This window comes from Myotis brandtii, unplaced genomic scaffold (assembly GCF_000412655.1).
Source record: "Myotis brandtii unplaced genomic scaffold, ASM41265v1 scaffold14, whole genome shotgun sequence".
NCBI lineage: Eukaryota > Metazoa > Chordata > Mammalia > Chiroptera > Vespertilionidae > Myotis > Myotis brandtii.
Genome location: NW_005354999.1, coordinates 1,276,997 through 1,290,702, shown reverse-complemented (window position 1 = coordinate 1,290,702; position 13,706 = coordinate 1,276,997).

Sequence of the window (13,706 nt, the reverse complement as noted above, 5' to 3'; positions counted from 1 at the left end):
CCCCCCCTTCCCCCCCCCCCCCCATGAAAGAATTTTGTGTACCAGGCCTCTAGTTGGTTAATAAAACCATTCAGGTTTCAAGTGCACCACTATATAACACATCATCTACATATTGCATTACATGCTCACCACCCAAAGTCAAGTATCTTTCAACCATCATTTATTGTCCCCTTTTCCCTCTTTCACCTCCCTCCTCCTCCCTTTCTCTCTGGCAATCACCATACTATTGTCTATGTCTTTGTCATCTTTTTCACTCAGTTCCCCCCTAACCCCTTTCCCTCTGACAGCTGTCAGTCTGTTCTCTATATCTATGAGTCTGTTTCTATTTTGCTTGTAGTTTATTTTGTTCAGTGGATTCCACATATAAGTGAAATCATATGGTGTTTGTCTTTCTCTGACTAGCTTATTTCACTCAGCATAATATTCTCCAGGTCCACCCATGTTGTCACAGAAGGTAGGATGTTTCTTCTTTTTTATGGCTGAGTACTATTCCACTGTGTAAATGTACCACAGCTTTTTTTTTCCCCACTGATCTACCAATAGGCACTTGGGCTACTTCCAAATTGTGGCTATTGTAAATAATACTGAAATTAACATTTTGTGTTTTATTTTATTACTGTTTTGAGTTTATTGTTTGTAATTGGTTATTCAGATTTTCTGATTCTTCCTGATTCAGTTTTGGAAGATTTATTGTTTTTATGAATTTATCCATTTTACCCTAGTTTTCCAATCTGTTGGCATATAGCTGTTCATAATATTTTCTTACAATCCTTTGTATTTCTTTGCTGTCAGTTGTTACTTCCCCTCTTTAATTTCTGACTTTCTTTACTTGGGTCCTTTTTTTCCTTGTTGAGTTTGGTTAAAAATTTGTCAATCTTATTTATCTTTTCAAAGAATGAACACTAGGTTTTATTGAATTTTTAGACTTTATGATGTTTCTGTTCTGATCTTTCTTATTCCCTTTCTTCTACTCAGTTTGAGCTTTGTTTGTTGTTGTTTTTCAAGTTCCTTTAGGTGTGAAATAGATTTTTTATTTGAGATTTTTCTTGTTTCTTAAAATAGGCCTGTAATGCTGTGACTTTCCCCCTTGGGACTGCTGTCATCATGCTCCATAGATTTTGGGTGGTTGTGTTCTCATTTACATTTGAGTATGGCTTCCACCTGCAACTGACTTGGAATCCTCTTAGTGTCTGTTTTTATTTTATTTTAAAATAATTTATTTTGTTGTATACTTATTCTACAACGGTGGGGGAAAATAAAACTGATTCTTCACCACAAATAGGTTTCGAAACACTGCTACACAAAATAGGTAGACACAGTGAGGCTTACAGAACCTTAAAATTGAAGAAATAAGTGACATTTGAAATGCCTTTTCTTGAGACTCTCGACAATGGAAAATGAAATATTGTGGTGTAAAACTAGTAAAATAGTTTTTAACACCCCCTTGTGGTGGCAAACCTCTAAGATGGAACCTCATTGATCCCCACATCTTGGTATGCATGCTTTCGTGCTTAAATTTGGTCTAACAAATAAAAAGTGCAATAGTGATTGCATGTTAATCTGAAATTATCTTAAGAAAGACCATATTCTGTCTTAAACATCCTCTCTCAATCTCTGTTGAAGGCCTCATACTAAGGGAAATCATGGTGTGAGCTGGCCTGTGGCGAGGGCATGTGGCAAGAAACTAGGACTGAGCCAGTGGAGGACTGAAATCTTCAGTCCAAAATTTAGAAAGGACGAAACCTTTGTCCCCTCAATATTTGAAAGTTTGGAAGATGATCCTCCCTTGGTGAAACTTTCAGATGAGAATACAGCCTGGTTGGCACTTGATTGGGAGACTCTGTGGCAGCAGCATTTAGCTTGGCCAGATTTTTGACCTTTAGAAAATGTAAGGTAAAGGTTTGTGGTTCCAAGCCAGCAATTTTCAACTGGTGTGCCTCAAGAATTTTTAAAACATGCAATACCTGACTATTTAGTCAGGGGCACTGACCTCTTTTCCTTTAGATGGTGAAATAAATGAAAAATGACAACAGTCCACACAACAATAGCAATTTGTTATTAATGCTCTGTCTTGACCTATAAATATATAGGCCATATAATAGTGTTACATCTTATTGGTTATGTTGCATAATAAAGTTACATCTGATTGCTTAATTCTTGTTACCAGAAAACCTTATATATAAGCAAGACATCTGCTTTTTTAAAAAGTCACTATGGAGTAGAAAGGGTAGGTAATTTTTGGGGGTAAATTAATAAAAATTATCCCTATTTTTTGGTCAGTTAAGCAAAAAATGTAAAATATTTTTGGTTTGCTGCATAATTTTAGTAATAATTAGCTTATGTGTGCCATGAGATGAAGAAGGTTGAAAGTCATTATTCTTTTTGTTTATTTTTTCTTTCTTTTCTTTTACTTTTTTCTCTGAAAATCGCTATTCTAAGACACTAAATTTTGGTACAACTTATTATAGAGCCGGGGCTAACTATGCCCTTCCTAAAAACTGATGGGTGGTATGTATCTCATTTACTACCAGCACATGGAGAATCCAGTGATCCCTGGGGACTGTTTATTAACACTGTCCTCAATATAATCCTTTAACTCATCATAACTCTCATTTCCGGCTGTTTGGTATACTGGGATATTAAAAAAACCTATTGTGTTGATGTTTTTGGTGGTATTATCATTTCAGTGTTTCAAGAAATCTGAAATCTAAAACTTAAATAAGAGATAAGCTTCTAGATACATATAGTACACCAAATTTTTTAATTGAGGAAAGGATCATTCTTTGAGAAAGTCTCCCATCTCTGTAATGCTGAAGATTAAGGAGAAGTACTAGTAACAAAGCCAAGTTTCCAGGGCAAGAATAAATCATACTTTAGTCTAGTGGTTCTCAACCTTCTGGCCCTTTAGATACAGTTCCTCATGTTGTGACCTAACCATAAAATTATTTTCGTTGCTACTTCATAACTGTAATGTTGCTACTGTTATGAATCGTAATGTAAATATCTGATATGCAGGATGGTCTTAGGCGACCCCTGTGAAAGGGTCGTTCGACCGCCAAAGGGGTCACGACCCACATGTTGAGAACCGCTGCTTTAGTGTAAAGATTTTTACAAACCAGCAAACTATGACTATAACACTATTTGAACTATGACTATAACGCTATTACTATAGCTAATGGCAACTGTGCATGAGAATCTCAATTTACACATGATGAAATAAAATGATAAGAACCATGAAAACAAATTGAAAATTGTCTTAAAAACAAAAATAAAGATGCAATGGGAGCAAACTAGCTTTCAATTTGTATCTAAAAATACCTATGTTCAAAAAGATGTTATTCACGGGTATTAATCATCATAAAGTACCCAGTTGGAAGTAATTGAAATTCACTTATAAAATTTTTTCCTACTATCTAATCAACATAGAATCTGCAAAGGCTTACTTTTGCTGCTGGAGAAAAAACAAACAAACAGAAATATATTATTGATTAAATAATGAAATAACTAACACACCTTGTTTTTAAGGTTGGACATTCTAAAAAAGATAAACATTATTTTGCTTGCATTTATGATGTTAAATTTTTCTCTATACAGTTATTTAATTCATATTTTAAGTAGTACCATGCTTTCACTGACTATATGCTAATGACTATCAAGAGTGATAATATGTATTTTATATATACAAATATATAAATTTCTAAAATTTTCATTTGATATGATACACATTCTTATATTTAAATTATATTCAATATCTAGTTTTATAGAGTTTTTAAAAGTTATGAGTTATGAACACTAAGAAAATGTCATAAATACCAAAATAATATGAAATAAATATGGGAATATTCATACTGGATTTTGCTCCAAAACTAAACAATAAAGGTTTTGATTTATTAATCTGGAAAGTGTTCTAGGATTAGAAATACTTTTATAGCATCTAGAGGTTCTTTACCTTAACTTATTCTTTGGTTTTCATTTTAAATTGGGATAATGATGTCATACTTAATGCACATTTGAGCATGGAACAGACTGTCTAATCTCAAAGGTAAGGCAGGGTGAGTGGGAAGAGTTTAGCCAAAGAATTTATTTGCATATATGCATATAACATGGATATAGACAATAGTGTGGTGAAGACCTGGGGTTGGGGGCAGGTGCAGGCTAGAAGGGGTCAATGGGGGAAAAAGGGAACGTCTGTAATATTTTTAACAATAAAGATAACTTAAAATAAACCTTTTTGTGTGATATATCATAAAGATTTTTAGAATCATATTCTTCCTTGGTTCCAGATTATTCATTTTGATTTCCTGTGGTGAAAATAAAATAGGCTCATCTGTAGCTTTATATCCAGGCTAGATGATAGATTTATGGTCAGAAAGGGGAAATGAAATATTTGGAAAATTTATAAGCCTTGAGATTATGGGAATGAATCACATAGATTCAGAACATTAAACATCTAAAATACTTTTTCCTCCTTCTAAAGAGATTTGCTTTTCTGTGTGGAAATAGAGATGTTTTCCATTAAGTGTTGTTTTCTTATTATTTCATAACCATGTTTTATGGGTGTAGTATAGTATAGGATCGTAGTATAAAACCAACTTTGAAGGCCATTTTGCTTTGTAGGCCGTATGGACTCAGTCATAACTACTCTACTCTGCTGTGATGAGTGCCATAGACAGTATGTAAAAGGATGGGTGTGACTCTGTTCTAACAAAACTTAATTTACAGAAATAGGTTGTGGGCCTGGCCCATGGGACATGGATGCTGACCTGTGGTATAGTGTAATGTTTAAGCATGCAGGCTCTGAGCCACACTTCTGGGGTTCAAATCCCACCTCTGCTTCTAACTAGCTGTATAATTTTAACAGAATACCTAATCTCTGCTTCATTTTCCTATTTTGTGAAATTCGAATGATATTGGAAGTACTCACCTCTTCCAGATGCATAAAGAATTTAGCACAATTCCTTGTACAGAGCAGGTGAGCAGTAACTTCAAGACACTTCCGCCCCAGCCCCAATTTCTTTAAGTGTGTTAGTGCTCTTATAGTTACAATGAAGATTCCCAATATTTAAAAGTTCTTATTTTATTCATTAAAGCAACGTGTTTTTGGATCTTTTCCAGATGTGAATGAATTTTAAGTTTTGTATATCACTGTAAAAGTAACCAGTACCCATCCATATACTATATCCAGAAGAATTTGTACCTCAATTTGCAGAGTTTTTCAGAGACAATTGAGGAATATCCCAATGGCACTGTCCTTTTCGCACAATTTATTTTATTTATGTGTTTAATCTGTGGTGAATCAGGGAGCATGAAATGTCCTCTAAAAAATAAAAGGCTCATCAAAGTGTTATAAATGCATTCTTTCAGGGTCCTAGGACATCACATGGAAAATGTGTGGTACTTTGGTAATGAATGTGACACTTGGGGACCTGAAACAGATAGTCCATCTCATATAGGTAATTTCTTTATAGTCATGTGATGCTTACTTACTCTATCTTGTGATCAAATCACATATTAAGTATTTTTACACAGGGGAATTGCCTCTTCATGAAATTTGCTGACTTAAAAATTATATTAGTCATTCTTCCCATAATAGGATGAGATGTGTAAATGAGACTGTCATAACATGCAACACATGAAAACACACACACACACACACACACACACACACACACACACAGGTTTCCATTGCTATCTTTTAGCTCATAGAATTAGCAGAACCTGAGGTATTAAAACATAACAAGTAATAAGAGTTAATTTTAGAGAAATTCAAAGGTTTAGAGGATGAGAAGGTTTAGAGGATAATCACAAAATACAGAAATCCTGCAAAACTTATTCTTATGTACACATACAAAATTAATAGTTTTTGTCAATGAGTAGAGCAACAGTTTGCTATACTTATTCTGGAGATGTGAATGAGAAAATATAATTGTTGTAGAAAGGTTAAAAATCAGGGATCTTTATGCCTTTTGTGTTTCCCCTAAATATAAACATTTTGTTGATTGTCTTATTCCTTAGAAATAAATAGGGGCTTTGACTGTGGGACCTTTGGTCCAATATCTCCTTCCCTGAAGAGATATAGGGGCCAACATACTCTGTCTCCTTTCTGAATGTGTTTGTGACTATGTCCTATTAGGGTGAAATTTGAAACCATATACCCTTTTGTCTTTTACTGGTTTGTGGGGAAAAAAGTTTTAGGGGTAGGGGTGGTTATTTTGGCAGCAAGACTTATCCAAATAGAGGCCAGCAGGTCCAGGTTGGGAAGTCAGGTGAGTAGGTTTAGATGCAGGATATTTTATGGGGATTAGGGGTTGATTGAAAAGTCTCAGAAGATAAAAAAAGTCAGTGGATAAAGAGGAGAATCCCAGAAAAGAATGAATAGAGCAGTGATGGCAAACCTTTTGAGCTCAGCGTGTCAGCATTTTGAAAAACCCTAACTTAACTCTGGTGCCGTGTTACATATAGAAATTTTTTGATATTTTCAACCATAGTAAAACAAAGGCTTATATTTTTGATATTTATTTTATATATTTAAATGCCATTTAACAAAGAAAAATCAACCAAAAAAATGAGTTCACGTGTCACCTCTGACATGCGTGTCATAGGTTCTCCATCACTGGAATAGAGCATAGATTGATGTGTATATACAGGGCCAAGATACTGATGACTCCTCAGGATTTGTCCTGAGAGTTCTCTGCAAGGTCAAGTAGCTGTGTTCTAAGGCTAAAGCCATTGTTCAGCATCAGACATCCAGAAGGATTCATCTTGTAAGGATTTATTTAATGGATCACAGCTTAAATCCTGTAAACAAAGGGCAGTTTGGAGGCTCAGTATATATGTATACAGAGACATGCTGTTAGGAAAGACACACTAAACAGGATTTGGAGATTTATAACTGACTAATTGTATGCCTTGGGGGCTTTCTAGTTATTAATTGCTGTGTAACAAACCACCTTAAAACTTAGGGACTTAAAACCAGTTTATTATTATCTCTCATGCATCTATGCTCTGACTAGGCTCAGTTCTATAGTTATCACTTTGGATCTCTAATAAGTGATTGCAGTAGAATGGATGCTGGGTTTCAAGTCATTTGGAAGTTCAGAAAGGCTCTCTCGTATGCTGGTAATGAGTGTGGATGCAATTTTGGATATAGACCAGTGGCTTCTCCATGTGATCTGGGCTTCTCTCATAGTGGCTGAATGAATGAAAAGCTTTTTGTAAATTAGCCCTGCAAATTCTTGAAATCTACTCTGCTACATGCTATTGGTCAAGCAAGTCTTGAAAGCCACACTGTTTCCAAAGGGAGGAGGATGAGACTTCATCTATTGTGAGTGGTCGGATGGATGTTATAGTAAGGGAAGCAATTGATGAAGGCCGCCTGTGGAGATTATCTACTCCTATAGGACAGGAGCTTCAGATTCTTCATCTCTAAAGTTAGGGAAGACTAGATACTATCTCAAAGCCCTTAGAACATTAACTTTCTGGTTTCTATATCCTATGTGAGCATGCTTACAAAGTTGCCTTCCCTGTGAAGACTTCCCATGTAGAACATTACAGATTTATTTGCTTGCTTTCTTTATTCCCATCATACTTTGTACAGGTTTGTCTTCAAATAGCCAATTATGGAGTGCTTCTGGCCTTCACATTAGACTCTGAGCTCTTTAAAGTCACAGGCTATGTTTCACTTAATTTACTTTTTCCTGAGCATCTATTGAATGCACAATAAATGCTCATTGGAATAATTGGAAGCAGGGGGGACAAAGTCACAAATCTCTGATAGTTCATTGGGAAGTGAATGGGTCATACTTTATGTGCATTTGGCTTCAAAATCCAGAGGCCACAATGAGATATTAAACAGCTGTTTTCCCACTACCTGCTTCATATCTTAACAATTTTCCTTCTAGCATATACCAAGTATTTTATTAAAAATTTTTATTTTTGTATGATGCCAATTTAAGAAAGATATTATGACAATCACTAGAATGTTTTCCTGGTTATAATAATGGTAGGTGCCAATTTTTATGTGCTTATTGTGAACTAGAAACTATACTAATACATTACATATATTGTCTAACTTAATCTTTACACAGCTTAAAGGCATTATTATTAATCTCAATTTCTATAAAAAAAAACTTAAGAGAAGTTGAAATAGAGTAAGTGGAAGATAGAGGGTTCTAACTGTATCAGAAACCTTACTCTTGGCCTTGATATCCTGATATAACTTCATTTTTGTTTTTTAAATGTCTAACTCATCTATTGAAATTGTCTTTTGAAAATATGTACCAAGGTAAACTCATTCTTAAATTCTTGTAATTATTAATTCTGGAATTTTCTTAAATTTTAATCATAATTTATTCAAAATGTGAGACATTATATGAATGACATCATTGATAAAACACTACTGCTTTTGGAGGAATCCATTATTGGTAAACTATTAAAAATTACATTTTAAATAGTGTATCACTAGTGAAAGAAAATGTATAAGTACTTAATATAGAAAAATATGGTTATAAATGCCTTAGAGTAAAAAAAGTACTATCAAGTGTTACTGTCAATTAAAACAAACATACAAATAAAAACTAAGAGAAAATTGCTTTCTTGCTTAGTATAGTGTGAAGCCAATGTCATGGCTTTATAGAATTCATTGCGCTGTAATGATAAAGTGTCTAAGTATATAGTTGGCGATACCGTAGTTGAATTTATTTATTTAGTCTCTCTGACTACACTTTCTAGTTTTCCATAGTCATATACAAGGAATGTCTGCAAATTTGTAAAGAAGTCTTACGAACCTTATACCACATGGATTTTCTTGTTTACATAGCTATAATTGGTTAAAATATATCTGACTTGTGAGATGTCTCATATGACTAAAATGTTACTTAAATGTTATCTAAATGTCATAAACAAGAACTAATTTACTATATACCTATAATATACCCATATATTTAAATATATATTTCAACATATGTGTGTGAATATATATATTCAATGTCTGTGTATTCCAAATGGTTGACTACATACAAAGGTCCTGTATGAAATCTGAGATATTCTACTATCAGACTTCAGATAGGGAAGAGAAGTACTATGAAAATATTATCACCTGGTCAATTTTGGTATAGATTAGCCATAAAATTTTATACCACACCTAGAATGGGACTGTCATATCTTTAGTATATTCGTATGCAGTATCAGAAATACCCACCATTGATAATCATCAGCTTAACACCCAATTTATTTCTGCTATGTGTCTCCAAAAGTATACTCTTCTGTGTCTAATTTTATACTTGTGGAATACTTTTTCTTTAGCTTAAAATACTTTGTAGTAGTTGTGCAATATAAATTACAGAATGCTTATGGGAATGTAGGACAAAAGTGTGTCCAGTAGACATCAATAGTGTCTCTATTGATTTTTATTTTAAAGTGTCATCCTTAGCTAGCAATATCTTTTCAAATATATTGCCTATACAGCTCTTCATGCACACTGGAACAGAATGGCTTAACAATGGTTAACATTAATGCCTGAGCATCACCCTTTTTATGTTTACCTCTAGGGGTTGAGTTGTTCTTGGGCATCAAGACTCCTTTTCCCAATTGATTACTTATCAAAATCTATGAGGATGCTTAATTAATCCCTGACCTAGTTTTCCAAACCTTGTTATTCCTCCAGGCAATGGGAGGATATATCAGTACAGATGTAGCAGTGAATGAATGAGTTCAACAGTTGAAATTTGGATATAAACGTGTTCTTCCAATCTACTCTATCTGGTCAAAGCCTGGTTATAACCAGTTATTGTCACAGGAAATTAGTTTCTTATTCTGGGTATGGTGTTTATTCCCAGGGACCACCTTCCTAAACTTATATTCTATGTTTATAAGAGAATAAATACTTAAACATTTATGTATGAGTTGTTCGTTATAGCAAAATATTATAAACAATACAAAAGCATAGACATATGAAGGGCTAACTAAATGATGGTAATAGCTACACAAAATATATTAGGCATTAAATATTTTGAAAAAACATTAATACAATTGTAAAGTGCTCTTAATAAATGTTACACAAAAACTGTATATAGAGTTGAATGTGCAATGTTATTTCAATATATTAAAACATCTGTGAAGAAATCTTTATTGTTAGTAGCCCATTGTTGTAGGATCTTTTGATTCATTTGTCTTGTTGTATTTCCCAATAACTCTGATCAGTAGTCCTCAAAAAGGTGATGTTTTTCCCTCTGAGGAGACATTGGCAATACTTGGTGACATTTCTATTTGTCACACCTTTAGGGAGGTTGCTACTGGTATCTCCTGGCTAGGGGCTAGGGATGGTACTAAACAGCCTGCAATGAACAGGACAGTCACTCCCCCAATACACCAAATATCTGGCCCAAATATCATTAATGCCCAAGGTTGAAAAACTGCTCTATGTTAAATATACATTTGATTTAAAATTAGGAAAAATTGAGCATTAAAACCACAAGGAAAAAGTTTAAGTAACAGGATACACAAATCAAATTTTGTTATATAGATTATTTTTTTAAATGAACAAATATTTTGTTAAGCATAAGAAATTGGCAAAGGCATAATATTGCCTTTGTAATATTGCTGTTGTAATACGCTGGTGTAAGCTTTTGGACAAGAGTGACAGGAATTCAACTTTGCCTGTTGGAACACTCAGGCTTAGTTTCAGTCATGGGAAGCTGCACTTCTCCAAATGGGGGCATTTCTTGCAGTTGTTTTTTAAATCCCTTATTGGCTTATTTGGATCTAAATTAAAGCCCGAGAACAACCAATATTCACACAAAGCTTCTGAGGCAAAAGATTTGCGCTTGAATGAACACTGACGTGAACACACTGGCAAAATTCCTAAGATTTAATGAGGTGAAACCATCTTCACACACACACACACACACACACACACACACACACACACACACACACACGCACACACAGTCTAGTGATATGAGAGCACAAAGAAAAATATCTAAAAATAGCTGATAGGCTACCTATTTTGCTTTTTTATACTGTATCAGATCCCCACAATGGCCAGACTTTGAGATTGCCCTTGACATAGCCAAAAGAACCTGGCTCGTGTTTATATTATGATTATAGATTTTTATATAACTGTGGTCCCAGACTAACCCAATGTGATAATGTTATTCTGAAGGAAGTTAAATTAAAAGTGGTTGAAGATGGATTTTACCATAACATTATATGTACATACACTTAATTTCTGCTAATCTGTAAAGATCTTGATTAGGTCAAACACTATGTGTTGTGTCAGACGTGTTGCTTTCATGTTATCAGTGTTATTAGTGTCTGTTCCACACCTATTCCCCCTTCTAGATCTGTCTTATTTACATGGATGGTGTCACTATTGCAATAAAGACTTACACACATCTTCTTGGATGATGCCCCTGGTAGCTGTACCACTTCAGAACAGTCTGAGGTGATTATAGAAACACTTGCCTTGTTGCATTCAATGCTGCACTCATAAATGTAGGCTTTAAAAATGCTCATTACATCTAACATTTGGCAGTTGGGGGGTGCAGTTTGAACATCAACTTGCACAAATGTTATGAGGAGTCTTTGGCTCTTTCTAAGAAAACTAAAGGACCTTGTCAGCAGTGATAAGAATGTGTCTGATGGTGCTGTGGCCCAAAGGTATTGAGGGAGATGAACCTGGCCCTTGTGATGAGCAAGTATGCTTTAGCCTCTTCTTTATGCCAGATGTGTGCTGCTGGTTTATATTTTGTATAACAAATACCCCAGCAACCTTACCAGATAGGTAGGTATTATTTTCCAGCTTTATTCACAGGGTCCTAAGGTTTAGGTCATCAGCTTTTCTAAAGTTATACAGCTAGTAAACAGTAAAGCCAGACTTAGAATACCAGTTTTCCTGTCTCCACATTCATCACTCATGTGCCCATGGTCCAGCTTGTAGTTATATTTCAGGAAAGCTCCCATCCCTCTTTCTGCAGGAAATGAATAAATAGTCATCATCCCCGAACAGTGAGATGTAATCAAAAGAAGAAAATATTTGAAATGAGTGTGTCATGATCCCTGGCTAAACTTTAGAGACTTTGAGTGGAATCTTTTAATTTAAAATCTTAGTTGTCCAAGAATTCTATTATGCTAACATGATTTTTAAAAAGAGATTTTAAAAAGAGACTGAACAATCAATGTTTATTTAATTACCCAGTGGTTTTATCCTCTTTTAATTTAATCCTGGATAATTTTGTAGAATAGAACCTATCATTGTGGATTGCCCCTCTCTTTGTTTATAAGAACATTTTTATTATATTATATTATATTATATTATATTATATTATATTATATTATGTTATGTTATGTTATGTTATGTTATGTTATGTTATTATACTAGAGGCCCAGTGTACAATATTCAGGCATTGGAGCGGGGTGTCCCCATTATATTATATTATAATATTTATATTGTTGACAGTATTACTGATGTCCCCCATTTCCTTCCCTTTGCCTCCTTCCACCTGCCCTTGGCATTCACTGCACTATTGTCTATGTCCATTGGCTATCTATGCATATAAGGTCTTTGGTTAATCTCTTCATTTGAAATTGGTGAGGTGGGAATGCAGAAGGTGGTGAATGATTAGTCACAATAAAGAAAATGTTTTGTAGCAATTGATAATTTTTGATTAAATAAAATTGAGAAATGTATTTATTTCCATAATTAAAATACGCCACATTTTCCTCACTGTTCATTGGAAGGTGTTAGCAAAGAGCTTAGGAAGGAGACTCAAAGACTCTCTCCTTGGCCTTTCTGCATTTCCTGTGTTCTGTGTGTCCAATGGATTGACTTTGTGTGTCCAAGAGTATTGAGCTAGGAGATGTTTCATCAAGGAGCTTCACAATGTGCTTTTTCTTACTCTGGGGAAAACAGCTTATTCATTGAAGCAGTGAAATCTGTTTTACTTAATATAAAAGGTGATATGTATGAGGTATGCATGTGTGCAAGACTTCTAGGGTGTAAAAACCATTAATAAAGTAAATTTAGTCAGTTTGTCTTTACTCTTTGTAAATTTTTTTCACTATACTTTACCCCACATCTGTGTTGAATGGTTATATTTACACACTATATAGTAAATATATAGTAATGATTTTTCCATATAAAAGATTTAAAATTTAGGCAAGATTGAATTAGGTGTGCATTTTTAAAGCTTCCAATTGCATTTTGATGAACTCTTTAGATAATCTATCTACACTAATAAAAGAGAAACATGCAAATTGGTGTCACACTGCTACCCTTCCCATTGACTAATCAGGGCGATATGCAAATGAGCTGCCAGCCTAGATGGCGGCCGTCAGCCAGGCAGCTTGAAGCGAACAGGAGGCTTGCTTGCTTCAGTGACGGAGGACTCCAACATTCCCCGCCTGCCTTGCCGGCCTCTGAGCTTGCAGTTTGAAACATTGTTACAAATATAGAAGCTAAACAAAACCCCAGAAACCTGCTTTCAGCCAGCCAGGATCTCAGAGCTGGAGTTGAAACAGTGTTTTGATTATAGAACCCAAACAAACCAGATACCTGCTTTCAGCAGCCGAGGCCTAAGACTTGGAGCCAGGCCTCAGAGCTAAAGCTGGCCCAGAATTAAAAAAAGAAAAAAAAGAAAAAAAGGAGTGGTTGGGAGCTTCAGTCACCCCCCAGCCTGAAAACAGCCCTCAGCCCCTCAACCAGACTG